At 31.5% G+C, this 27,610-nt stretch overlaps 1 protein-coding gene across 3 annotated transcripts in view; it reads right to left on the minus strand.

Annotated features, from left to right (window-relative positions):
• The window catches only part of LOC146397805 (uncharacterized), a 1,134,194-nt gene that overhangs the window by 50,765 nt on the left and 1,055,819 nt on the right, over window positions 1-27,610 (minus strand). Inside the window, exon 6 of one of the 3 annotated variants that reach the window (XM_084989254.1) lies at window positions 22,867-23,972. The exons of the other annotated variants lie outside the window; for them this stretch is intronic. The gene's annotated coding sequence lies outside the window, so the exon portion shown is untranslated. Of the gene's footprint in view, window positions 1-22,866; window positions 23,973-27,610 lie in introns of those variants that run through there. 3 annotated transcript variants of the gene reach the window in all.

A 27,610-nucleotide genomic window follows, 5' to 3' on the forward strand; every position in this document is an offset into this window, starting at 1 on the left:
TCCTGAGTTGCTGTGACTGTGGAGTAGGCCAGCAGCTGTAGCTCAGATTCGACCCATAGCCTGGAAACCTCTGTATACCACAAGTGCGGCCCTAAAGACCAAACAAACAAACAAGAAGACCCTGTAGTTGTCTCCATCTCCAGTACCTAGAAAAATGATATTGGTTTAGGCAAAAGCAAAGAAATTAAAGAATAAGTTATATGAAAAGATGATGACTGTGATCAAACATTTGGAAACTGGGATTTTGACATTGTACTGAGTAATGGATATGACCAAAAGTAGAATGCTGGAAGTGTTTTGAACACATCCTTGGATAAAAATCTAAAAGCAGTGTATTATAGTCAAATAGTTGAATGGTGTTTGAACTAAAATTGCCTGGTCCTATCATACTTGCTTGAGGACATGAACAAATCTTTTAACATTTAGAATTGCAATTTTTTAATTTCCTTTAATAATATCTATCTACACTTGCGTTTTTTTCAGCATTTATAATCTTTATGTAAGTTATTGGAAAAGAACAATTTAGGTTGAGTTGGGAAATAAATTTTAAAATTAGGTAATCACTTAGATTATCTTCTGTCCTTTTCACAATTATTCAGAATTTACTATAATAGTCTCTTAATTCGTTATTTTTAAATTATGATGTGAATGTTCTTTTAGGAGAAGTTAACTACTACCACTAAAAGATGCTTCACCTGTGCATTTCTGGCTTACTTAGAGGTCTCGTATGTGAAATTTTAATGAATGACCATTACTTTAAACCTTAAATCATCATATAATTTTCAACTTCCATTACATCAGTTTATACATTTTATTAATAATAATATTTGTAAGATAGTACTTTAAGTAATTTTTAAAATCTAAAAAATGTAATATACTATACTGATTTATTTTTCCCAATGCCTTTATTCTCTTCTGACTTACGCTTTTATGTATTTAAATACATTTAAAGTAACTGTGTTCTTAAGCAAAACTGCAAAGAACAAGAACAATGCTTTTACAACATGTATTCGATGTCAAGACTAAATTAATGAGGAATTCCTACTGTGGCACCTTGGGTTAAGAATTCAACTGTAGCTGCTCAGGTTGCTGAAGAGGCACAGGTTCTAGTTTCCAGCCTGGGAACTTTTATATGCCATGGGTGCAGCCAAAAAAAAGAATAAATTCATGGTATCTCTGGTAGTAGGTTGACAAAATTTGCCTCTTAGAACCCCAAAGAGATAAAGGATGCTTATCAAATATAATATTTTAATTTTGAATTATTTTTCCTTTCTCATTCCATCTGAATATATTTAAAAAATCTATTATAGTAAAACATACATATAGAAAATGCACAGATGTTAAGAAAATTATTCTATAAACAACTTTATAAATTTACATACAGTCATAATTACTAAATGAAAAACAATCAAGTGTCTGTTAAAACTAGAATGGATAAAATGCATTATGTTTATAGGGACTCCTTAATAACAGTAATACTGAACCACTGCTATGCTTAACAACCCAGATTGAGACAGATGAAAAGTATAATGATACATGTAAAAAAATAAAATGATATGTAATGAATAATTTCATTAAATATGAAGTTCAAATTCAGGCAAAATTATTTTATATTTCATAAAATCAGATATGTATTTAATAGATCATGAATAGGACAATTCATAGACTAGTTCCATGATTAATTAGATGATTATATTGTTTAAATAGATGTCTCTTCCAATATTGGTCTCAATACATATATTAGCAATGGTTAATGTTTATATCAATTAATTTTTATAATCAAAAATTTGAATAGATGTTTTTAAAAACATGGCTGAATCATAAGTATTTCAATCCCATTGGTAAAATTAGGCATATTTATTCCTAGCTTTAACTAATAATGCTAGAAAATTAACACTGTTTATTCTAAAAATATATCAAAATGTTTCAGTTATAATCATTTTATTGACAGAATTTCAGGTTATATACCCTGGTAAAAATGTACAAATTGCTCTGCTGAGAAGAGGGAAAAAGCTCTTTTAACTATTTTCCAAATTCTATTGCTAAGATCATAGGGCAGTGTGATTCAGAGAAGTAAAAGATACTCTCTTAGTTTTAAAGCCAACCAAGAAGATGGAAACAGCTGGAAAATAACAGCATAATTCACAAGCAAAGCTTGACAAATTCAGAAAAAGTAGAATATAGATAAGATATTATAGGACATAAATTTGGTTTTGTACTGAAAAGGCATGCAAAATATTTCGGATAGTTCAACAATATGAACAATAACATGAAAACAAAAATTCTAATAATATTAACAGACCTTCTTAACTGAGCTTAGTTACAGTTACAGATTGGGCAATCCTCATAATCAGACCTTATCTATTTTCATGCAAAATATTCCTTCAGAAATAAAATTCCTTACGTCTAATTCTAATCAACAAAACACGCTTGTATGAGATATTGTGTTTTTGGCAAGTGATGTACAAATTAATATATTGAGTGTAAATCAAAGTATGATACAGTCAGAACAAAGAAATCAAGAAAATAATCTACTACAAGATAAAGATATTAAATGAGAATTTATATAATATACACCAGTAATAAACCATTTGTAAAATGAAATAGAATAAATATATCATTCATATAAGAAACTAACATTCTAAAATTTAAAATTCTCAGCTCAGTAAAAATCAAGTTAACAAGAGCTAACCAAAATAAATACTGACAATAAAATTTGGATGACATATGAGGTAATATACGGAAGTAGTATATAGAAGATGAGCAGATAATATTGTAAATATGTCCTCTTCCCAAAATATACTAAAAAGAGAATACAAATATATGTAGTATATATTTAAATGACGGCATTTTAAATGAACAAATATATTATATGTAAATGAGAATTTTAAAAATACAAGCTTATAAAATACCCTAATTTTTTTAAAGTGAAATTAGTGGGATTGACTTTTAGGTTTATTGAAACATGTTATAAAGTTATATCAATCAAAAGTGTGGTCTTGTAAGATAAAGACTGCAGAATAAAAATAAGTGAGGATTTCTAATGAATAGCTAATAGATAAGCAATACATAAAGATGAAATACTTCATAATTTATTTGGAATGAAAATAAAATCGAACTCAATACCAAAATCATATACAAAATAAATTCCCAGCTGATTATATATAGGAATTATAACTATAGACATTATAGAAGCAAACAAAAAAGAATAATTTTGTAATATTTAAGAAACCTCCCTAAGCACATAAAATCAAGACTATCAAGAAAAATGTATGAACACATAATAACTAAAAAATTGTGTAAAAAGAAACACACTATGCATATATAAAACAATTGAGTTATTGACAAATTTGATACATAAATAACAAGAAATTGAATTGCTGGCTCATATGGTAGTTCTCTTTTTTATTTTTTTGAGAACCATCCAGGCTGTTCAGAGTGGGCTACCCCAATTTACATTCCACCCAATAGTGTACAAGAGTTTTTCTCCTGCACATTCTTTCAGCATTTGCTATTTGCAGATTTTTTGATGACAGCCATTCTGAGAGATGTGAGGTTATATCTCATTGTTCTTTTAATTTGCATTTCTCTAATGATTAGTGATATTGAGTGTCTTTTCATGTGCCTATTAGCCATTTTTATGTTTTCTTTGGAAAAATATCTAATCGGGTCTTATACTCTATTTTTGATTAGTTTGCCTGTTTTTTTTTTTTTTCATATTTACTTGCGTGAACTGCTTATGTATTTTGTTGGTCACAACATTTGTAAACATTTTCTCTCATTTAGTAGCAAAATTTTTTAAGTTTAATGAGATTTAAGTTTAATGTTTATTTTTGCTTTGTTTCTTTTGCTTTAGGTGACAGATTTTAAAATAGTATTGCTACAATTTATGACAGAGTGTTCTGCCTATGTACTCTTCTAGGAGTTTTATGTTGTCATGTCTTAGATTCAGGTATTTAGCCCCTTCTGAGTTAATTTTTGTATATGATGTAAGGAAGAGTTCTAATCTCCTTGCTTTATAAGTAGCTGTCCAATTTCCCTAGCACCACTTATTGAAGAGGTCTTTTCTCCATAGAATATTCTTACCTCATTGTCTTAAATTAATTGACCATAGATTTATAGGTTTACTTCTTGGCTCTCAATTCTGTTTCATTGATCTATGTGTCTTTATTTGTGCCAGTACCTTGCTGTTTTGAGTAATGTAGCTTTGTAGTACCATATGATCCAGCAATTTCGGGTCTAGGGTATATATATATATGGAAAAAATGAAACACTGATTCAGAAAGATATATGCATCCAACATTCATAGCAGCACCATTTATGATAGCCAAGACATGGAAGTGACTTAAATGTCCATCAACAAATGAATGGATAAAGATGATGTGGTATATAAAAAAGAATGCAATTCTACCATTTGCAGCAATGTGGATCAACCTAGAAATATTATGCTTAGTGATATAAGTCAGAGAGGCATAAGTACTATATGATACTTCTATGTGGGGTCTAAAAAATAAAAAAATGAATATATATGTATTGAAAAACAAAAACAGACTCAGAGAAAACAAACTAGTGGTTACTGGTGGGAGAGGGAAAGGAGAAGGGGCAAGATTGGGTTATGGGATTAAGATATACAAACTACTATGTATAAAATAGATAAGGAAAAAGGATATACTGCTCAGTACAGGGAATTAAACCAATATTTTGTAATAATTTAATGGGATATAATCTATAAAAACACTGAATCAATGTACCATGCTCCTGAGACAAATATAATATTGTAAATCAACTGTAATTCAGCAAAAATTTAAAAATAAAAAATAAGAAATCAATAAAATAATCCAGTGACAAGATATAAACTAAAAAATTAAAATGACTAGTAATGATACAAATTACATATGTAATGGCATAGGAATCAAAGAGAAGGACATTTCAAAAAAAGTAGATATTTTATGCATAAATTTACAAAAATTGTCAGGCCGATAATATCCTCTCTTATAAGAACTGTTTTATATTCACTGTAGTGGTCATTGTAGTGGTTGTTTGTTATATAGGCAAATTGGAAACAATATTCCATTTTAATAGTTTGGGTTAGTATTTCAGTGTTTTATGAAATACTATGCCAAATGACAAGTTTCAAGGGAAAATGTGATAGAAAATGTGAGTGATAAAAGGTGAGAGAAATTTCTGATAAATTTTGTTAAATACATTATGAAAAATAACAAGTCATAAATACAAAATGTAGGCTATGATTCTGTTTACATAAACAAACCAACATATTTATTGTGTGTGTTTGTGTATGTGTACACAAGCCTGTGTATAAAATACCCAGAAAGAAAGTTACATACAAGTTGTAGGCATTCTTCTGTGGAGGAATTTGATTTTGAGGATGTTTCTGATGCGTCCCTTTGCTTGTGACTTACACACTAATGTACAGCAACAATTGTAAAATTTGTAGGGAAGAAAAAGAGGAAAGAAAAAAAGAAGAGAGCAAAGAAGAAAGACAAAAGCCTAATCTGATATGATCTATATTTTAAGGTCTCTACCTTATTTTCCCCTAGGAACAGACAGATATAGATTAGACTTTCCTGATACAATGACTGCTACTACATCATAACTTGATTTCTCTGTATTTGAAACCGGATAAGTTGACAAACTCAACAGGATTAAAAAAACTCAGATTCACATGAGCCATATATCTTATACATTATCAAGTTTTACTAATAATTGTGGAATATACACAATTAAGAAGCAGAGAGAATGTCTGGGATAGTAAGGGCAGCTCCTAAAGCCTCTTGTCCCTGCACCAAAAACACATCTCTAGACAAGAGTAACATCAGGGAATTTTAGATAGTAAAATATTTCCATTCTGTACATTGAATAGTACCATAGCTTAGGTGACATTTTCTAGGAAATCACATCTCATAAACTAGTAAATACTAGGTTTGTTTGTAATAATCAGTGCTAAACAAGGACTAAAAGCATTACATAGAAAAGGATCCCTTCTTGTACAGACCATTAGTCTACTTCTCTGAAGTTTCAGTTATTTTTATAAGAAATGAGATCAAATGTCTCCTCGTATTGAGAGACAAACAGGTTGCAGGTCAGTTGCTTTAACTTCTTTTTCCTCCCTGGGCATAGGTTATGATCCAAATAAGATCCATGTCTTGCAAATAGAGTGATAACAGCATCCCTTTTTCTGAGATTTTTAGCAGAGTTTCAAAAAAAGTAGCATCCATGGACTGTTATGATATACTATGGTGTAGTGCAGTAATTTAAATAATTTCAAACTTCAAAATGAAATAAATGATTGTTCTATTATTTCAGAATGATGCAAATGTATGCATTATCATTGGGCCATGCCAAACATTATTAGTCTATTAATATAAGTATGTCAAAATTGACAGAAAGATAAGTTCTATCAATTATTATGCCTTTTCTTTGTGTCACCAAACTAAAACAAAAGTGCTTTGTTCTTGGATGCTAGGAAAGCATTTATATTAATTTAAATGCAATTTCAATCTTTAGGTGTTTATAAGAATCATATTTGAATACATTTCATGATAAGAATTTATATTTACATCTCCAGTGTGACACAGATAAGATTGTTTGATGCATGAAACAGAAATATTTCACAACTCATGTCCTAAAAATAATTCTAATACAAATATGCAAATAACAGAGGGTACATAATTTATAAGATAACCCTGTGGAAAATCATAATTTACTTGAATAAGATCAAATGAATCTTTATAATCACATAAAATTCATTGGGATAAATAAAAAGAACAAATAATTAATTCAGTACCAGAGCTTACATGATGTTAGAAAGGAATACAATAAATGAAAACACTCTATGAGCTACAATCAAATAATAAGAAAAATATTTAAAACTATAATAGAATCAGACTCACCAATTTCTTTGTCAACTCTATCAAAATTTGAAGTCATATTTTGGAGCAACATACATAATATTCGTAAACATTATTTGAAAAATCAAAAAACTTTAAATTTATTAATATTTCCTGAGTGCTACTTTAACCATTCATAATAAAGGGGGCCTGAAAATTTAAGGATGTAGAACAAAAGACAGTATAATGGAAAACATGGATAAATCTGAATATAAAATTGTCTTTAAAGACTAGGCTAAGGAGGGCCTAGTTGAAAGGAAGAATGAAAATCTAGCAGTTTTTTTCTTTAAATGTATCATTTTATATAGAACTTATTCAGCACCTGTTATGGGCCAGAATCTATTCTACATACTGGGCTGCAGTGGGGAATGAAACAGAGAATGTTCCTACTCTTTCAATGTAAAAAAATAGGGCATCATGGGGAAAAAAAAGACCAAAAAAAAGAAAACCCTCTCAAAAAGAATATATTACTGAAAATGTTTATACAGAGATGCTATAGAGAATAATCTAATAGACAGTTATTTTAGGACTATTTTGAATAAGAAGAAAACATTTCTGAGATGGTAACTTAAACTGAAATTTGAATGCCATGATGTTGGCAACTTGAGACACTCCAAGCAGAGGGCATTAAAAAACTCTCAGGAGGGAACATGTTTAACATGTTCAGGTTGCTAAAACAAAACTAGTTTGGTAGGAACAAGGGAGGCTTTTTTCTTTCTTTCTTAAAATATATTACTTTACAATGTTGTGTTAATTTCTGTTACCAGCAAAGTGATTCAGCTATACATATATACACTCTTTTTGTTAATATTTTTCCAGTACAGTTTATTAAAGGACATTAAATATAGCTTTCTGTGGTATACAGTAGGATCTTGTTGATTTTACCCTTCATGTATAATAGCTTACTATCTCCCAACCCTAATCTCGGACTCATTCCAACTCCCTCCCCCCTCCTCCTTGGCAAGCACAAGTTTGTTCTCTATGTCAGTGAGTCTATTTCTGTTTTGTAGATTAGTCCTTTTGTGTCTTTTTTTTTAGGTTCCACATATAAGTGATAGAATATTATATTTGTCTTTCTCTTTCTGACTGACCTAACTTAGTATTATAAATTTTTAGTTGCATCCAAGCTGCTGCAAATGGCATTATCTTGTTCTCTTTATATCTGAGTAGTATTCCATAGTGTATATGTACATCTTCCTAATCCATTCATCTGTTGATTAGCATTTGGGTTGTTTCCATGTCTTGGCTATTGTAAATAGCGCTTCTATGAACATAGGGGTACATGTATCTTTTTGAATTATAGTTACATCTTGATGTATGCCCAGGAGTCGTTGCTGGATCTTATGTTAACTCTATCCTTAGTTTTCTGAGGAACTGCCATACTGTTTCCAACAGTGGCTCTACCAACTTACATTCCCATCAAAAGTATAGGAGGGTTAAGGAAGGCTGAAGGGACAGAAGATGATCCTATAAAACTTAGCATGCTCTTTATAAACTAGGATGAAAATAATATTTCACAGTACTTTTCAAGTGTATGAATGATAAATGTTTAGTGAGGTAGTACAGCTTTTTTTAAATAAAGTTAAAATTTTTAATGTATTAATTTTCCTAATTTATTCCCCCTTTCTCACTCTTCTATGTATGTCTACATGATTACCTTTCTTGCTATATAGCTTTGATGTGCATTTTTTTGACTGGATGGTTTAAATTGTTTATATTTATTATTAAGATATGAATATAAGATTTGCATTTGGTTAATAAATAAAACGTGATAAAACAGTTAAAATGACATTGAGTCATAAGTCAGGATCAGGCTATACATTTTCTAAAGTATTTTTTGTTGTCTCTTTTCTATTTCTGTGTAACAAATTACACCACATTCACCAACTTTAGGATTTATTTTTATCTTTCAGTTTATTTTTAATTTTTTTGTCCTTTTTCTTTTTTTTTTTTGTTTTTTTTTTTTTTTTTTTTGCTATTTCTTTGGGCCGCTCCTGCGGCATATGGAGGTTCCCAGGCTAGGGGTCCAATCGGAGCTGCAGCCACTGGCCTACGCCAGAGCCACAGCAACGCGGGATCCGAGACGCGTCTGCAACCTACACCACAGCTCATGACAACGCCGGATCGTTAACCCACTGAGCAAGGGCAGGGACCGAACCCGCAACATCATGGTTCCCAGTCGGATTCGCCCACCACTGCGCCACGACGGGAACTCCTATTTTTAATTTTTTTAAAAAAATTTTCAGTTTATGAATGTTAGAATTTGGGGTGGAACACATATGTGTTTGCTACTCAGGGTTACAGAAAGCTCTGAACAAGGTGTTTGTTGAGCTGTGTTATCACTTAAGTCCTGATGAGGGAAGGACATCTTTCCAAGCTCCTTCAGATTGCGGGCAGAATGCATTTCACTTTTGTTATAGGGGTGAGTGCCCTGTTTTCTTGATGGATTTCAGATTGAGGGATTTCTCAGCTCCTTGAGGACACACACACACACACACACACACACACACACACACAGCTCTTTGCTATAAGACCTTCTCACAACAAAGCCGCTTACCTCCTCAAAGACAGAAAGAATCCCATGATTCTGTCTTCTAAGATAGTTTTATGTAATAGTCATGCTAGAAACATCACATCGCCATTGTCTTAAAATATGATCTAATCAAGGGAGTAATTTCTCATTTTTCTCTGCTATAAATGTAGCTTAAGCAAAGGAGTGGCATCTACTACTGTCACCATATTCTATTACTTATAAGCAAGTTACAGACCCTACCCACACTTAAAGTTTATAAAGGGTATAATACCAGGGTGCTACCATGAGACCATTTTACAAATCTTCCTAGCATTCTTATTTGATACTCCCAACAATTGTATGAAATAGGCTCAATATTTTAAAGTTACTGAGGATTCAAATTTAGTATCACTACTCTGTTACACAAGCTATAATAGAACATATTATAGGCTATCTAAAGAGACATTTTATTCATTAGTTACTAAGATAAGTGTATCAATATCAACTCTGATTGTGAATTTGCCTAGTTATTTCCTTTTAATTTTTCAAATTTGACTTAGAGATTTTGAAATTATATTAGATGCATGCAAATTTAGAGTTGCTTCACCATCTAAATAAATTGACAAAGATCACATTAAAGCACTCTCTTTCTCTAGCAATATTTCTTGCATTAAGGGCTAATTTGCCTGACATTAAGGGACCTACACAAACATCCTAGGATTAGTATTTTTATGGAATATGTTCCTCCTTATTTTTACATTTAATAACTTTTTATCTTATATTGAAAGTAGTTCAAATAAAAAAAAAAACAGTGCTGCATTGTTAAATATAACAATTGATAATCTTTGCCTTCAAATTGCCTTTAATTTCCTGCTAAGAAATATAATATTTAATTTATATAAAAAAGAATTTAAAAGTTTAACCTATTGTTTTCCTTCATTATTATTGTTTTAAAGTATCAGGGGAAGGCTGTTATTTAAAAACCTGGCTTGGGGAATATATTTGCATTCAGAGAGACCAATCATCATTCATAAAATAATATTTTATCATGAGCAAGAATGACATATTTGTACCAGTTATTAATTTTGTTTCAAATACTTGAATTTTAGGCTACTTGAAAAAGAATACAAGAAAATTACTAGCTTTGATATCTGCGCATCAGAATTGACTTGACCATGATGACTTAAAAAGCAAGTTATCATTCAGTGTTTTCCAATCATTTTCTAACTTAAATTAGGACCTATAAACTTTATAAAAAATGCCACATTTCTCTATGTTTTAATCAATAATCCTGTCTATGTTAAAACTTTCCAGGAAATTAAATTTGTCAAATAGTTATTTTTATGAAATAAAACATTAAAATTTAGATTGAGTTTAGATATTTTTCTTAAGTAATCAATGCAGATATTTTATAAGAAGTATGTATTTTATTGGTTGCTTAGTAACCTTGCAGTATGGAAAGGTAAGGAGTGTTTTTATAACTTATTTTGTGTATAATATTTTGAGGTTTTTAATAATCCATTGTTCTCTATTTGGTACAATCTGCAGCATTCTGTTATTGCTGTGTGCCCTCTGAGCAGTCATTCAATTATATTTTCTTTAAATATCCCTGAGATTTATCATTACTGACAAGATATCTATTCAGAATGCTGTCTGTAGCTACAGCTAAAGTACTTTAATGCTATTTCTTCATATAAGGAAGAATAAACAAGGGCAAATATGCCTTCTATATTTTACTTTAGTTGCCATGGATACTTATAAGTTTATTTCCAAAGTGTAAAATTTATTGAGGATTTCTAACTATGACAACCCAAAAAATTTTTCAAAAAATAAGATTCAACTATTTTTATTATTTATTAATTTCTATATGTACATTTGACCCATTGTGATATATGTTTGTGTGTTTATACAAAGACTATGTACAAAATTGTTATAGATTTCTTTAAGGAAGTTAAAAATAAAATCCATTTATATAATGAAGAAAGCATAGAAAACAATAGCTAATATAGTTCAAAAGCCCAAATTTCAAGAAAGACATTTTTTCATGACTAATCAAGCACAGCAAATATATGAAAAGATGTGAAATAAGTAAAAATAAATATTAAGACTGAGACTGAGGAAAAGCTGAGAAATGCTACAGTAGCATTCAGTCATAAACCTCAGTGTCTTGACACAGCAAAAATCAATTTTTCTACCACACTACATGTACAAAGCAGAGCAGGAGTGCCCCCAAAATTGTGTTAGGTGGTGCTTATGCTATAGGCACCAAAATAATAGTGACACAATGATTTGGTGTGATTTTTTTGTTGTTCTTTAGAGTCCACAATTAAGTGAAAATTTACAGTATTTCTTTCTCTGTCTGACATATTTCACTAAATATAATACCTTCCAGGTCCATCCATGTCGTCACAAATGGCAAGATTTCATTATTTCTATGGTTCAGTGATATTTTATTATATATTTATATACACACACATATACATGTACATATTTACACATATATACTTACATATATACATCATTACTCATCTATTGATGCACAATTAGGCTAAGGGCATTAAAAGGAACAAACTACTAGTTATAAAGGAAATATATATATATATGTGTGTGTGTCAAGTCATGGGGACGTAATGTACTGCAAAGGGACAGTAGTCATGGTTATATTAAACTCGTATGGTCTATACTTTATAAAAATAGCAAATCACTATGTTGTACATCTGAAACTTAAATATTACTGTGTCATCTATATTTTAACGGCAAAAAGAAAATATGTTTCTAAAGAATATGTTTTAAGATAATCTTTTTGAACTTTTATTTTTTACATTAGATACAACTATTTGTGTGTATGCATATAGGCATACAGAAAAAATACACTATTTTAATAGTGTTAAGATATATTGTCACATTTGTATATGTTCATATTCATTTTAAATTACTTTTAGTATCATTTTAAGTAAGAATGTTGTGATTGATATACATATATTTCATGTCACTTCTATTCTCAACTGGGAATATTTCACAAATTTTACCATATGAGAAAAGCTATTGTTGCTAGTGAAATACACAGAAAACCCTGACAGTGATTGAGAAAAATCTATTCCATCAGAACTGTGAACTCTAGAGAAAACACAAAATTTTTCTAAAGAAAAACTGTCATTGAATTTTTTATCATGACACAAGCAAATGTAGATACCATACACCTTTTTCCATTTCATTCATTATTATTCACTCACTACTGAACAAAGAATAACAAAACATCTCCATCTATATTTCATTGATCTATTTGACTTTTAAAAAGATTGAATGATGCATTTTACCTGATAATTTTATAATGTTTTTATACTATGTTGTTATAATCCTTGATGTTTTAGGTTATTTTGTAGATAATAGAGTAAATAAATAAAATAGAAATGTGAATAAATCAAGACATGTAACATATAGGAAGTCTATTTATATTTTCAAAAATAAAAGGATGAGCACATATTTTGAAATTTAATCCAGTAGTACCATTGAGCTTATTATTAACACCACATAATGTTAGTTAGTCCACACGATTCTGTCATGCTATTGTGTTCCAAATAGGTGCATTTAAAAATCAATCAAGCTAATATAGAATTAGAGGATTCCAATATCTTCATGGATGCTATTTAATTGCTGGTGGAATAGGACTTTAAAAAAATTGTGACAGAATTGTCAGTCAATAAAGAAGTGTATGATATATTAACCCACAAGTGACAATAGGAGCAAAGATAAATATTCTGTGTGGAAAACACTAAAGTTTAATTTTTCACTATTAAATTAGGGTGGTATTAACAGCAATTCATTAATAAATATTTAGTAAATGATTAACACAGAAAGACACTATAATAGGCACTGGAAAGTTGGGCAGGGAGTAAAAAATATTTGATTAATCGGCACTTGTACAATTCACAGCCCAGTGGAAAAAAATCATAAAAAAATATTTCGTTAGAAAATAAGACTTCTAATCTCAATTAGTGAATAGGTAGGTTTATAATTAAATTTTTATTTTATTTGAGAAAAGTGCATAAAAAAGTAAAACTAATTTGAATTAAATTTGAAACAGGTGATGAATCTATTGAGTTTAAAAACTTCCAAGTACAAAGTAAATGAGTCATGTATATAAAATGTACAGCAAGGGGAATATAGTTAACACTAATAATATATTATGTTTGGTGACAGATGGCAACAAGACATATCATGGTTATTTTGTAATGTATAGAAATATTGAATCTCTGTATTGTCCACCAGGAACTAACATAGTATTGTAGGTCAATAATACTTTAAAAAAACAAACAAGCAAAAAAACTCTTGGAGAAATATACCCGATTTATAATTATCAGCGGCAGAGGTGCAGGAAAGAGAAATTGGATGAAGGTGGTCAAAAGCTGCAAAGTTCCATTTATAAGATAAATAAGTATCAGAGATGTATGTACAACACAGCTAATGTAATCAACACTGCTCAATGTTACATATGTAAATTGTTAATACTAAATCCTGAGTACTCATCACTAAGAAAAATGTTTTTTTCTTTTATTATTTGGTATCATGATATGAATATTCATTAAATAATTGTGGTAATAACTTCATGATGTATGTAAGTGAAATCACTATGCTGTAACCATAATATTACACATTTCTGAATGCCAATTATATCTCAATAAAACTGGTAAAAAAACAAATAGCAGTTCCCGTCATGGCTCAGAGGAAACAAATCCGACTAGTATGTACAAGGGTGCGAGTTCAATCCTTGGCCTTGCTCAGTGGATTTGGATCCTGCATTGCATGATGTGAGCTGTGGTATAGGCTGCAAATGCAGCTGGGATCCCACATTGCTGTGCCTGTGGCATAGGCTGGCAGCTGTAGCTTGGATTTGAACCCTAGCCTGGGAATTTCCATATGCTGTGGGTGCATCCCTAAAAAGGAAAATAAAGTAAATAAATAAATAAGGTAAACCTTTTAAGTGTGAAAAGTGGAATTTTGATTGTCAGATAAATTGGCAAAAATTCAAAGGAGTTTATTCACTATAATAAACAAATTGCATATATAGTACCAGAAATAATATAGCAGAATTTGAAATCATTACTCTTAAGAAGAAACAACTAAATATTGGTTTCATAAGAGCATTTAAATTTTATAAGATTATATTATTAAGTAGGCTAACTAATTTTTTCTACCAAATTACACAAATTAGATATCAAGTATTTGAATTAAAAATGAGGACCATTTTAGAAAAAAAAGAAACACTGAGCAAAATAATGGGTTGTGTATATACCGACATAACTTTTTTTTGCTAAAATTTTTTAAATGACTTTCTGGAAGAAAAATTATTACTACATGGAGAGTCAACTCAGAATTTTTGGCATATTTAGGAATTTTTGGCTTATATCACTGAGAATTTTTTTAAATTTAAACTGTAACTTTAAGTCTAGGTATACATTTACATTTGTAATCGTTTGTTAACATGACCAAACTATCACATGATCACAGAATTTTATATTATGTGAAATGCTTTAAATGAAGTAATTATAGTTAAAGCAGTCTTAGGAAAAATTTTATGTGTTCTTCCCATGCAAAAAATTAGCATCTTCATCAAGCTATGAGGAGGAATTATTCTGAATCTTGTATTTAATGATTACTGATTTGATGTCTATTCAGGGTATAATTTGCCCATTATACTCTAAATACCTTGTTCAATAAGTATTTATTTTGCACCCTGAGCTCTAGATGGTAACAATTGTAAATAAATAAGGCACATGTCTGTACATTATTTCGGCATTCTTTGGAAAAATATTGAGACTTTTCCCAAAGGCTTATTGATCAAATATCACGGTTGTCATCCAATATATCTTTTCCTGTTTGTTTTGTCTTTTTAGGGCCCCACCTGCAGCATATGGAGGTTCCCAGGCTATAGGTCTAATCAGAGCTACAGCTGCCGGACTATGCCAGAGCCACAGCAATGCCAGATCTGAGCCGCGTCTGCAACCTACACAACAGCTCACGGCAATGTCGGATCTTTAAACCACTGAGCAAGGCCAGGGATCTAGCCCACAATCTCATGGTTCCTAGTAGGATTAGTTTCTGCTGCACCATGACGGGAACTCCAACATATCTTTTTATTTATTTATTTATTTATTTATTTATTTATTTATTTATTTTTGTCTTTTTGCCATTTCTTGGCCCTTTGCCGTGGCATATGGAGGTTCACAGGCCAGGGGTGGAATCGGAGCTGTAGATGCCAGCCTACACCAGAGCCATAGCAACATGGGATCCAAGCCACGTCTGCAACCTATACCACAGCTCATGGCAGTACTGGAACCTTAGCCCACTGAGCAAGGCCAGGGATCGAACTGCAACCTCATGGATCCTAGTCGGATACCTTAACCACTGAGCCACAACGGGAACTCCAACAAATCTTTTTTTTTAATCCAAGTATAGTCAATGTATAATATTTTACACATTTCAGGTGTACAACATAGTGATTCACAATTTTTAAGGGTTATATTCCACTTGCAGTTATTATAAAATATTGACTCTATTTGATGTGTTGTACAATATATTTGTATACCTTACTTGTCTTACACATATTTTTTTATTTATTTCATTAACCTTTTAAAATGTCTGTAATATACATGCTTTACATGTTTGTGTTAGTACTTTGTTCTGCAACTTTTTTGTCTCTTTTTTTTTTTTTTTTTTTTTTTTTTTTTTTTGTCTTTTTGCCATTTCTTGGGCCGCTCCTGCGGCATATGGAGGTTCCCAGGCTAGGGGTCGAATTGGAGCTGTAGCCACCGGCCTACGCCAGAGCCACAGCAACGCGGGATCCGAGCCGCGTCTGCAACCTACACCACAGCTCAGGGCAACGCCGGATCGTTAACCCACTGAGCAAGGGCAGGGACCGAACCCGCAACCTCATGGTTCCTAGTCGGATTCGTTAACCACTGCGCCACGACGGGAACTCCTTTGTCTCTTTTTATAGTCTTTGTTTTAGAGTCAATTTTGTCTAAGTATTGTTAACTGAGTTTTCTTTTGTTTCTACATGCATGGAGTATCTTTTCCATCTGATGTTAGCCAAGGTTGCCTGCTGTGTGAGGCAGGGGTGACTTTCTGGAGTGGAAGTCACTTTGGAGGAACATTTTTTTTTCTGCCAAGTATGTATGAGGTGGGTGGAGCCATTTTTGAGGGGCCAGCGAAAGAGCTGCACTGTGTAGGGCTGGTCCTCAGGAGAAACTTGATGTGGTTGTTGGTTTTAGACAGGTTGAGGGAGAGTGATGGAACTGGTGCATGCCAGCATTGGATTAGCTAGAAGACATTATAATAATTTTTTAAAAAATCTCTATCTGTGCTTCTGTTCCACTTGGTCCCTGCCATCTGGCACATAACCTATAAAAAGTCAATGAAGCTTCTTCATGTACAATCCAGACACTTTTCAAACTGCTGTCTCTGTACTGGAAATCAGATTTAGCAAGTTTATGCATGTGGCCTTTAAGAGCAGAGTCTTAGTTATCTCACATCCTGCTGGCTCTCTCAGACATAAAACCCACTGGATTTCAAAACTAGACATTATCTATGCTTCTCTTCCTGGTATAAGTATCCAAGCCTGGAGAAGCCAACGTTTATTTTATTCCTCTGAGAGAGTACTGTGGTTCTAATATTCCTCTCACTTGTGGATCACTACATTGACAATGCATTTTGAACTGATGGTATCTCTCCCCTCCTGCCTGACTCAACGTTGTCTTTTCTTTATATCATTAGTTGTAGAATATCTGTTTTGCTAAACTTTCGGTTGGTCTCAGGGATAGTTATTCTCTTTGCAGTTGTAGTTTTAGTGGTCTCTGGTGAGCCATCCTTATCTAGCCTCCTGTTGTTATTTTTATTTAATTCAAAATATTTAAATATGTTTCTTAAGATTTATTTTTGACACATGCTATTTAGAAATGTCATTTAATCTACACAGCTTTCAAGATTTTACTTTTACCTTCTGATATTGATTTCTAGTTTAATTACATTGTGTTCTGATAGCAGACCTTGTATGATTTCTATTGTCGAAAATATGTAAGGTGTGTTTTATGGCCTAGAATATGGTCCCTCTTGGTGAATATTTTGTGTGAGATTGAAGGGATGTGTATTGTGCTATAATGAATTCACCTATTTCTCCTGGAAATCCCACCAGATTTTTCCTCACATTGTTTGATGCTCCATTTTAGATATATGCATATTAAGAACTGTTATGTGCCTTGGATAACTGATACCTTTATCCTTATGTAATTCCCATCTCTAACCTGATAACTTTCATTGCTGTGAAATCTAATCTGTCTGAAATTAATATAGCTCCTCTTGCTTTCTTTTGATTATTAATATATATTTCTCTATATTCATTTACTTTTAATCTTTATGTATCTTTACCTCCAAAGTGTATCTTATAATAAGATTCACTCCAGCACTCTCTGCCTTTTAATTGTTCTTTAGATAATCGATATTCCAAGTGATTATTTATATAGTTGAATTCATATCTATCATGTTAGTTACTGTTTTCTATTTTTTGCCCTTGTTTTTTCTTCCTTTTTTTTTTGCATTTTGTCTTTTTAATTAAACATTTTATATCATTCTGTTTTCTTTCCTCTTTTGGTCTATTAGTTGTATTTTTGTTTTTGTCCACTTTGTTCAATTGTTGCCCAAGACTTGAAATATACATTTACAACAAATGCAAGTCAACTTTTAAATGACACTATTCTGTATCAAACGGAGTGTGAGTACATAAAAGTAACAAAATAGTCCTACTTCCACCTTCCCTTTCCTTGTATCATTGCTCTATCATTTATTGTATTTATGTACTGACACACGTGTGTATTTATGTACTGACACATATAATATATATATTTAATTATAATACACATTCTTAATATTAGAGTAAAGAATCTGTTATGTTAGGTAAATTAAGGATAAAATAATGAAAGTTTTATTTTACTTATTCTTTCTTCCATGATCTTCTTTAACTGTTAAATGTCAGGTTCTGACCTGTATTATTTTCTTTCTCTATTAAAATAAACTTTAAATTTCTCTCAATGCAAGTCTGCTGGCAACATATTACCTCAATTTTCATGTGTCTAAGGTGATATTTTATATCTTTTATACCATTAAAAGATAATTTCACAAGTAACAGTATTCTCTGTTGGTGGGATTTCTTTCTCTCAGCATTTTAAATATTTCCCTCCACTCAATGTTACTTAGTTTCTAAGGAATAGTTGGCTATAAGTCTTATCTTTGTATTTCTATAGGTAAGGGGATTATTTTCCTCTAGCTTTTTTGAGGATTTTATCTTTATTTTTTTATTTTTGTAGTTTGAAAATAATAAGCCTATATTTCATTTTCTTGACATCTTTCGTAGTGTTCTCTGATCTTCTCAATCTGTTCTTTAGTTTCTGGCCTTTATTTGAGAAAATTTTAATTTTTGCTTCAAACATTTCTTCTTTTACTTTCTCTTATTTCTCCTGGATTATATTCCTGTACACATTTTGCAGCTGCCCCATAGTCCTTGATTATTCTGTTCTCTTTCTCTCTCTGTCCCTCTCTCTCTATTTATATATATTTAATCCTTCTTTTTTTTGCTTTTTTATTTTTGTAGACTTCTATTGAGATAACCTTAGTTTCAGGGATTCCTCCTCAGCTTATTCATTCCTCACCTCATAAACTCATTAGTCTGCTAATAAGCTCAGCAAAAGCATTCTCCATTTTTATTAATATATTTTTAATCTCTAGCATGTCTTTCTGACTCTTTCTTAAGATTTTTATCTATGCTTACATTGTCCTTATCTTGTTGCATTGTTGCATGCTGTCTACTTTATCCATTAATATGTCCTTAACTTATTAATGACAGTTGTTTTAAAATTCTGTCATTATTCCATTATCCCTGTCATTTCTGCTTCTGATGTTTGTTGTGTCTCTTCAAACAGTTTTTGCATTTTTATGCCTTGTAATTACTTTTTGATAGCCAGACACTATGTACCATGTAACCAGGTAAAGTCAATTTCTGTAAATAGGCCTTTAATAATGTGAAGGTATAGTGTAGAGTAGAGAAAGTGTTGTATAGATTTGTGATTAGGTCTGAGTCTTTTAAGGAGCCTCTGCATCTGGACTGTTAACTTATAAAGTTTTTGTTTTTTTAATCTCTCCTTTAGCTGTGACAGGGTGGCTAGAATTGACTGGAGTCAGATTTATCCCTTCTCCTACTTGGAAGGCGAGGGATGATTGGAGTTGGATATTTCTCTCTCCCCTGGTCATTTTGCATACTGTCTTACCAAGTTAGGCTCTGGTAAATTAGGTATTCTGGAGGAAAGGCCTTGTGAAAAATAGAGTACAATAACACTTTAAATTAGTCCTTTTTCCTCTGCCATTTTCAGAAACACAAAAGGGCTTTTCTCTGATATTTATCACAATAATATGGTTCAGTTCATGGTGGTGAAACTTACAAAAGTGTAACTTATAACCAGGGCACAATGAAGCTCTTATCACTCAAAATTGTCTATACTGAGCCTCATCAATTACAGTTCCAATTTTCCTGCTCCACCGCTAGATCCCATGGAGGTTTGCATTTGTGACTTTCTGCTCCAGTAAGCCATGCCCACTTATATTCACCTATCTATGTCACCACCCATGGCAACAGTGGTTTGCCCCTTTCTTATGCATTTAAGAATATTAGTTGATTTTTCAGTATGTTTAACTTTTTAATTGCTATTAAGTCAGAACCACATTTCCAAACAATAAGCGTAGTTATACTTTTGTTTTTTTCTTGAAATGACATAAAAAGACATTTGAAGTGTAAAATTATGTGTATCAGTAAGTTGCTATAAAGATTTGTTACTACTCTGTGATTGCAGGGGCAGTCATTATCTCTCAGAGGTGAGAAGCAAGTCTGTGAGGATTTTGTAATTTAGTGTAGACTCGAAAGAGCTGTCAAAGAGAATAGCAGAGATATCTGAACCTGGGTAAACAAGGGAACACAGTCTGCTCCTGAGAACACAACAGTTTTGCATAATAAGAGTTTATGTTAGTAATCTATAACTGCCCTTTGTTATCAATGGGGTATTGTTTCTAGGAACCCTTATAAAATTCAGAATCCACAGATGATCATGTCCTTTATATGCAGTGGCATAGTTTTTCATGTAACCCATGCATATCCTCCTGCGTATTTTTAACCATCTCTAGAATACTTATAATACTAATGCATTTTAATGCTATCTAAATAGTTGCTGGTATAAGGGGAATTTGAATTTTCTTTTTGAAACTTACTAGAATTTTTTGAAAAACATTTTGATCAGTGGTTGTTCTTTTGATACCTGTGTCTGTTTTTGATTGCTGTAGCTTAATAGTATTGTCTGAAGTCAGGAAGCATGATTCCTCTAAATTCATTCTTATTCTTATATAATTGGTTGAGCCCAGAAATAAACCTACATATAAGAGTCAATTAATCTACAAAAAAAGGAGGCAAGAATATATAGTGTAGAAGACATTTCCCTTCAGTAATTGATTCTGAGAAACCTGGATAACTACATGTAAAATAATATGATTAGAAAGTTTCCTCATCCTAGATACAGAAATAAAATGTGATAATACCTACATGTAAGAGCAAAAACTAAAAACTCCTCAAAGAATACATAGGAGGAACACTCTTTCACATATAGGGTAGCAATATTTTTGGCTCTCTCTCTTTAGCAAAGGGAATAAAAGCAAAAATAAAGAAATGGGATGTAGTTAGCTTTATTTTTTAAAATTTTTTAGTCTTTCTTGCCTTTTCTAGGGCCACACCCACGGCATATGGAAGTTCCCACGTGAGGGGTCTAATTGGAGCTGTAGCTGCTGGTCTATGTCAGAGCCACAGCAATGCTAGATCTGAGCCGTGTCTGTGACCTACACCACAGCTCATAGCAATGCTGGATCCTTAAGCCACTGAAAGAGGCAAAGGATTGAACCTGCAATCTGATTGTCCCTAGTTGGATTCGTTAACCACTGCACCATGATGGGAACTCTGGGATGTAGTTAACTTTAAAAGTTTTTACATAGCAAAGAAAGCCATTGACGGACAACCTGCTAAATGAGAGAAGATATTTGCAAATAATACGATAGATAAGGGGTTAATATCCAAAATATATAAACAAATCATAAAATTCAAAGGCAAAAAATAAGACCAATTAAAAAGTAGACAGAAAACCCAAATAGGCACTTTTCCAAAGAATACATACAGATGGCCAACAGGCACGAGCAAAAATACTCAACATTGTTAATCATCAGAGAAATGCAAATCAAAATCACAGTGAGATCAGACTGCACCTGTTAGAATGGCTACTATCAAAGAGAACACATGTAACAAATGTTGGCTAGATTGTAAAAAAAGAAGACACTCTCATACACTGTTGGTGGGAATGTAAGTTGGTGTAGCCACCTAGAAAACAGTATGAAGATTTTTCTAAAAACTAAAAAAAGAACTACCGTATGACTCAGCCATTCCACTCTTGGGTATATATCCAAAAAATCTCCCTAAAACAAATTTGAAAAGATATATTCACCCTAATAGTCATGGCAGCATTATTTATATTTGACAAAATAGGGATGTAACTTAACTGTCCATCAAGAGATGAATAGATAAAGAAGCTGTGGTATATATAATGAAATCTATCTAGTTATAAAAAAAAGAATGAAATTTTAGCATTTGGAACACCATAGAAGAACCTGGAGGATATTATGCTAAGTGAAATAAGTCAGAGAAAGACAAATACTATATGATATCACGTACTGTGCAATCTAAAAAGTAAATAAAAATAATGAATATAACAAAAAGAGATAGGGATCAAACTACTGGTTACTAATGGGGAGAAGGAGAGGTCAAGATTGGGGTAGAGGATAAGAAGTATTTTATACTATGTTAAAATAAATAAGCTACAAGGGTATAATGTACAGCACAAGGAATGTAGCCAATATTTTACAAATATTGTGTAATATAATAAATATAAATAGAATGTAACCTTTAATAATTGTGAATCACTATATCATATACCTTAAACTTATGTTGTACACCAACTATACCTCAATAAAAATAAGAAATAAGTAGAATTGATGTTAGGTATAAAATCTAGTTTTAAAAAGAAGGCACAATGGACATCTAAAAACAAAAATGAAAGAAGGCACAGTAATAGTTATAACTAAGTAACAAATAAATTATGAAGGGTCAAAAGAGATCTAAACACCAAGTTTCAGGAGCTTTGTAACCAATATCATCCTCAATGGGAAGCATTTATTGAGGAATTTGAAATTAATTTTCAATTTAGAGTCCAGATATGTGATGTGATATATGGTATTTGTTTTTCTCGTTCTGACTTACTTCACTCAACATGAGAGTCTCTAGTTCCATTCATGTTTCTATGAATGGCATTATTTTGTTATTTTTATGGCTGAGTCATATTCCATTGTGTATATATACCATATCTTCCTAATCCAATTATCTGTCAGTGGACATTTGGGTTGTTTCCATGTCTTGGCTATTGTGAATAGTGCTGCAATGAACATGTGGGTGCATGTGTCTTTTTCAAGGAAAGTTTTGTCTGGATATATGGCACAAATGAACCTTTCCACAGAAAAGAAAATCATGGACTTGAAGAATAGACTTGTGGTTGCCAAGGGGGAGGTGGATGGGGAACTTGGGGTTAATAGATGCAGACTATTGCCTTTGGAATGGATTAGCAATGAGATCCTGCTGTGTAGCACTGGGAACTATGTCTGGTAACTTATGATGGAGCCTCATAATGGGAGAAAAAGGAATGTATACATGTATGTGTAAGTGGGTCACCATTGCTGTATAGTAGAAAATTGACAGAACATGGTAAACCAGCTATAATGGAAAAAAATAAAAATCATTATATAGAAAAATAAAAAGAAAACATTTTGAAAAAACTGTGTATAAAAGAATAATTTCAATTTAAATATATTTTGTACTCATATTAAGTTGACTTTGCCAATATATACAACATATATTCTTATGTAGAGTGTATCAGAGTTGGAAAATTATACAGCAGTGATCATTTATTTACTCTAAGTCTTTTATAATAATATGTTATTTGTGTCTTCATTAATGGTGAATTTCATGTTTAGATTCAATGGATTAGTGACTTGAATCAGACAATTAATTAGAGATAAATTTGTTTGCTTATTTGTTTGTTTTTGGCCTAGGGATGAAAAAACTCTTTTATAATCTAACTAGTTAAGAGAAGTAAACCAATTTAATGAATCATATCAAATTTTTAAAGATAAGAAGTCAAAACTGTGAGTGGTTACTCAGCAATAAAAGTGATTAGAAATAAATGATCCAGCACCATTCCTGATAATAGAAAAAATATTTCCACTTAATTTTCATACACCTTGTAACATACCCAAGAGAAGCAATGTACAGTCAAATTTTTTCACATAGATACAAAATCTCAAATGAAATGTTAGGAAATGAAATCCAATTCATTAAATGGTCAATATACACAATGAAGTTCCTCCTGCAGAAAAATGAGATGGGATTAATGTTTGCGAAACAGGCAATAGAATTTACCACAGTAAAAAAAAAAAAAAAAAAAAAGAATTTACCACAGTAACAAAATAAAAGAGAAAAAAGAATATTATAATCTCAAAGGATTCAAGAAAAGCTTTTGATCAAATTCAATGTGATAAAAAATTTAATCACCTGTGAATATTAGATAAATTCTTTAATCTGGTATACAATATCTACCCTAAAATTATTTGTAAAGAGGAGATAGTGAAAAAAATTTCCTTAAGATCAGAAATGAGATAAGACTCTATGCTGTATTTTCTACTTTTCAACTATGTACTAGAGGATTTATGCAATATAATAAGGAAGAAAAAGGCAATCAAATATATAAAGATTAAAGAAACATTTGCGGATGACAAAATTTTATAATGGAAAAATGGAAAAGAAGTTTATAGATAGACAACTAGGAAGTAAATTCAGCAATATTGTGGTATATGAGGTCAATATAGAAAAATAAATATTTCAATATCTGGCAATGAGAAATTAGAAAATGGTATTTCAAAAATAGTTCATTTACATTAGCATTATGTACTATATATTTTGGAATAATCCCAATGAAATATTTACCATTACAATACCCTTGCCAATAAAACATATAAAATATTACTGGAAAAGTTTTGAAATACTTACATAATTGGAGGAATATACTATTTATATGTTACAAGACTCATTATTTCAAAGATGGTAATTCTCCTCGAATTGATATAGATTGACAGCAATACTAATAAAATTTCCAGGTATTTATTTTCTAGTGAAATTTCACAAACACATACCAATTCACACACATTGAAATGCGAAAGTACAAGAGTCAAGAACATCTTAAAGAAGATAAGTAAGTTGGAGGTCTTTTATTTTATAATATAAAGAGTATGTTAATCTGGTGTTTGCACAAGGATACACAAATTGACTATTAAAATCAAATACAAATTTGAATATTTACATCCATCTTTGTTATTTATGCATGCCACTGCAGTGCATAGGAAAATGAAGGAATTATTCATAAGGCAGCTTAATTATTTGAAAAATAATGTAAAACTGAACTTAAGTTTCTACTTCATAGCATGCATCAAAATCAAGCCCAGGGATATCATAGAGTTATATTTGCAAAGTTTAAAGAAAAAAAATAATGGAGATAAGAGATAAGAGATTATCTATATAACTTGTGTAACTTGTGGTATAAAATTATTTCAGAAACGAAGGCAAACACTAATCAAAAAAGAAAATGCAAAGTAAACTTCATTAAGATCAAAATCTTCAGCTTTTCAAAACAAATAATGGGTTTGAAAGAAGACATTTATGATATTTATATAGGAGAAAGGAATTATTTTAAAACATATAGAGCACACTTGTAATACAAAACTCACATACAAAGCCAAAACACATAAAAAATAGTCAAATGATTTGCATGGGTCACACACACACAAACACACAAACATACACCTGTTTAGAGATTTGGTTAATTTTCACACCCAAAGTTTAAAACACAAAAATAAAAATTCAAAACTGTCAAAAGTATAATATTTTAAAGTGAAAGGACGTATATGCTTTTGGTTTAAACACTTTAAAAGGTAATAAAGTAAGCTTTTGCTAGTGAAATAATTCTTAGAGATATAATATTTAGAGTAATATCTTTATCATTTTGTATATAATACTTATATGTGAGATCTAAAACCTGAAAAATAATCTAAAAACTATTAATAACCTAATAATCTAAAAAACTTTAACTCACAACCAGAGAATAGAATGGTGTTTGCTAGAACCTGGGTGGTGGGAGAAATGGGGAGAGAAAGAGTACAAACTGTCAGAAGTTGATTAACTTCTAGGGAATTAATGTACAGCATGGTGATCATCAACAATAATATTGCATACCTGAAACTTGCTAAGACATTATGTCTTTACTTTTCTCAACATACACACACACATACACACACATACACATACAAATTCCATGTACTTACGTTTTTTAAAAAGAAACCGATCCTACATAGCCTAGGAAGCAAATTGTTTAGATAAAACTGTGAAAGATATAGGTGTTTGATCTTTTTTATATGTTGTTGGATTCAGTTGGCTAAAATTTTGTTGAAAAACTTTGCATCTATATTCACCAAAGATATTGGCCTATAGTTTTCTTTTATGGTGGCATATTTTTCTGGTTCTGGGATTGAGGTGATGGTGGCATCATAGAATGTCTTTGGGAGTGTTCCTTCTTCTTCAACCTTTTGAAAAAGTTTAAGGAGAATGGGTATAATTCTCTTTGTATGTTTGGTAGAATTTGCATGTGAAGCCATTTGGTCCTGGACTTTTATTTGTAGGGAGTGTTTTTATGACATATTCAATTTCATTTCTAGTGATTGGTCTGTTCAGTTGATCTCTTTCTTCTTGATTCAGTTTTGGCAGGCTGTAAGTCTCTAGAAAGTTGTTCATTTCTTCCAGGTTGTCAAATTTGTTGGCATACAATTATTCATAGTATTCTCTCATGGTTTTTTGTATTTCAGCAGTATCTGTTGTGACTTCTCCTTTTTCATTTCTTGTTTTATTTGGGTTCGTTCTCTCCTCTTTTTGGTGAGTCTTAGCCAGAGGTTTGTCAATCGTTTACCTTTTCAAAGAACCAGCTCTTGATTTTTTTAAATTTTTTCTATTGTTTTTTAAATCTCTATTTTATTGATTTCCTCTCTGATCTTTATGATTTCCTTCCTTCTGCTGACTTTAGGTTTTGTTTATTCTTCCTTTTCTAATTCATTTAGGGGCTGGGTTAAGTTGTTGATTTGAGATTTTTCTTATTTTTTGAGGAAGGCCTGTATTGCTATGAATTTCCCTCTAAGCACTGCTTTTGTGGCATCCCATAAATTAAAAACCAAGCAGGAGGCATAACTCTCCCAGACTTCAGGCAATATTACAAAGCCACAGTCACCAAGACAGTGTGGTACTGGTACAAAAACAAACATACAGACCAATGGAACAAAATAGAGAACCCAGACATAAACCCAGACACCTATGGTTGATTAATCTTTGACAGAGGATGCAAGAATATAAAATGGGAAAAAGACTGTCTTTTTAGCAGGTATTGTTTGGGAAACCTGGACAGCTGCATGCACATCAATGAAACTAGAACACACCTTCACACCAAGCACAAAAATAAACTCAAAATGGCTGAAAGACTTAAATATATAAGACAAGACTGGACTTGTCATTGCCAAGGGGGAGGTGGAGGGAGTGGGATGGATGGAGAGCTTGGGGTTAATAGATGCAGACTATTGCCTTTGGAATGGATTAACAATGAGATCCTGCTATGTAGCATTGGGAACTATGTCTGGTCACTTATGATGGAGCCTGATAATGGGAGAAAAAAGAATGTATACATGTATGTGTAAGTGGGTCACCATGATGTACAGTAGAAAATTGACAGAACACTGTAAACCAGCTATAATGGAAAAAAATAAAAATCATTATATAAAAAAACCCTGAAAGATTAGAAGTTCACATCCTATGATATATCTATGCTTTCAGGATATATAAATTTTTAGTGTCTAGTGAATCATAACAGTCCCATCCCTTAATTAATTTTATAATCCAAAAATGTTAGCTTTA

This window comes from Sus scrofa, chromosome 13, assembly GCF_054392235.1.
Source record: "Sus scrofa isolate SSC_HxYL_T2T_F1_AM1 chromosome 13, Sscrofa_HxYL_maternal_Yorkshire_Landrace_v2.0, whole genome shotgun sequence".
Taxonomy (NCBI): domain Eukaryota; kingdom Metazoa; phylum Chordata; class Mammalia; order Artiodactyla; family Suidae; genus Sus; species Sus scrofa.